Here is a 2,741-nt window from a genome sequence, read left to right as displayed (position 1 = left end):
CCCCCCCCCAAAAAAAAAAAAAAGAATCAAAACACAACAGAAAAAGTAGTTTTACTTGTTTATGTATAATCCAGAGAAACACTTAGATTTCATAGTAAATATGTAATTTCATATTTATATCATATGTTAGTATGTACAAGAATATTTTATTTTTTTTGCTTGAGAATTTATGATCAGACAAATTATATATCAGTTATAATCTAATTCAAATAAAAATAATTCAAATAAAGATAAATTTAATAAAATAATGTGTAATCATTTAAGATGACTACATCATGGAGAGGAAGGAAGCGGAAATGGAGAAAGGCCAGTAAACAGGTATCAATTTTTAATACTTAATGTTAACTTTCTAAAAGTGCTAAGTAACCTAGAGAATATGAATTATATTGCCAGGCCAGCTTTTCACAGCTAGTCTCAGAGAGTATGCAGGACCGCCTGCTTCCTTGGGAGGATTAGAGCTCGCAGAGTGCAAGTCAGTGTGGTTAGGAAAGGAAACCAGGTAGGCCCATGGAAAGAGTGACTTCTGCTGCTTAGTTTTATTGTGGAAGCAGCCCTGTGGTCTCTGGGTAAGGATCTTGTGCTGAGTGGTTTTTATTGGGAAAAGGGAACCTCAGTTGAACTGCCATGATCAGAATGGCCCATTACCATTAATTAGTCTTGTCTTTTAGTCTTGATTGATGGTTGATGTGGGAAGGCCAGCCCACTGTGGGCAGCACCATCTGTAGGCAGGAGGGTGTGAGCTATTTAAGAAAGCTAGCTGACAATGAACCAGTGAGAGCCAGAGAGCAAGCCGTAAGCAGTATTGGGTCTTGATTGAGTTCCTGCTTTGACTTCCCTCAATGATGTATTATAACTTTTAAGTGTTAGCCTTATAAACACTTTCCTCCAGTTGCTTTTGTCAGTGTTTAGCATAGCAACAGAAAAGCAAACCAGAACAGAGCTGACATAAGAAGCCACAGCAGTCTTCCCTATGTCTTGACTGGCAGTGTTGTTGGAAGTGGCCTAAGGGTGACTGTCTCAATTTGGCTTGCCATCTTGTTACTCATGTTTGTCTAGATCTGTAAACTCCTCCCTCTGCTCACTATGATCAGGTAATTTGGAGAGATTAGTGCTTCGGGTAAGGATGGAAGGTGTGATAGCTGGGACCTAGGGTCAGTCTGTGGGATTTCAGAAGATGATGTTGCTTTCCATCGTTCTTTCCTGGAACACAGGTACCTTTTGCTTCTTTTTAGCAGGCATCTATGTGAGCTTATCCTTAAGGACCCTGAAGGTTTGGGAGCTGAGGCCAGCAATTCTCCCGTACTGTCTTTATGTGTTGGTGATACAAGGGATCTTGTTATTTGAATTTGCACTAGTGTTCTCTGATTCCATTTTCTTCATGTGATTGTTACTTCCTTGTTTTCAATGCCACACATTTAACCTTCCTTCACCTTTCCCCAGCCTTAGGCCAGGCTGGGCTAGAAGCTGAATGATGTGCTTTTCTTGGTCTTGTGCACTTAGTATAGTTGCCATTTGTGAGTCAACTGTGTAGGACAGCAGCTGCAGGGCAAGGAAGCTGAATGCTGTACTTTTTTCTAAGTGGAAAATAGAGCTGCTTCCTAACATGGCACCAGAGGTACCATTACAGGGTCCCACTGGGCCCTCACATTAATGCACCATGCAGCTGGGGCACCACTAATAATGAAACTGGGCCATGCTCTGGTGACTCTTTAATGACAGCGTTGAATATGACCAGTGTTAAAACAGAGACACATATACCTTGGATCCTTGCTGTGAGAGTTTAGACTGTGAATTGTGTAGTAAAATCTGAGGGCTACTTTCAAAGGATGCTGTTGTTAGTACTTTTTAATAGTGTGTCACATTCTGTTGCATCATTTCAATAGATTGACAGATAATTACTTACTATGTATCAACAGATACTTTATTCTTGCTGTATGAGAATAAAATTATATTTAAATACAAGTGTTACAGCACATCATTTGGGTTACTTGTTAAAACTAGACTTATTTGCTGTAAAGTCAGTTGTTTGAGTCAGTGTATTGTATCTCAAAAAAAATGTATGTGTTCTGCATAAGGAAGTTGAATGAATTTCTTACTGTTAACAGTAGTGTGGGAAAAATACAAGTACAAATTTTTGAAAAATTGTGGGAACTCTTTGCATTACAGTTTGAAAGCTTTGCTATTCTTATGTGGTTTAGAATTGATGTTTTGTTTTGTTAAAAAATATAGTATTTTTTAGTGTGTTAGTTATTTCAAAACATAGAAATGAGAGGCAAAAGGCAGGATATTCCTTACTTAGAACTGTGTTTTCTAACTTCAAATGAGAAAGAGAAGAGAGGAGGAAAGAAAGAAAGGATGTAAGTATTGTTTCTGATCCGGCATTATCATTCCATAGCATGGAAGAGCTGGGCTGAGGGATGTGAAGACGTTGGCTTTAGAGGTTGAAATGATTGCTTTGGATCAGGGCGTGTATACTCTGAGCCAGCAGTTTCCAATTCACATTTTAACCTTCTTACGTAAGAATGAACTGGGGACAGCTTATTATTTTAGTGTCTGAGGGGTGATTTGTGAGCAGTTCTATGTAGTAAAGATTATATTTAGATAAATTACACCTTATCATTGGATAAATATTTACATTAAATTCCGGGAAAATGAAATGCATGATATTCACCTTAAAGAAATTTTGCTCGCTCTCTCTCTCTCTCTCTCTCTCTCTCTCTCTCTCTCTCTCTCTCTCTCTC

General features: G+C 38.5%; 1 protein-coding gene across 1 annotated transcript in view; it reads left to right on the top strand.

Moving 5' to 3' along the window:
- The window catches only part of Epb41l2 (erythrocyte membrane protein band 4.1 like 2), a 187,812-nt gene that overhangs the window by 115,007 nt on the left and 70,064 nt on the right, over positions 1 to 2,741 (top strand). The window lies entirely within an intron of this gene.

The sequence above is a fragment of the Microtus ochrogaster genome, linkage group LG4 (genome assembly GCF_000317375.1).
Source record: "Microtus ochrogaster isolate Prairie Vole_2 linkage group LG4, MicOch1.0, whole genome shotgun sequence".
Classification (NCBI taxonomy): domain Eukaryota; kingdom Metazoa; phylum Chordata; class Mammalia; order Rodentia; family Cricetidae; genus Microtus; species Microtus ochrogaster.
This window is presented reverse-complemented; position numbering and strand designations above follow the sequence as displayed.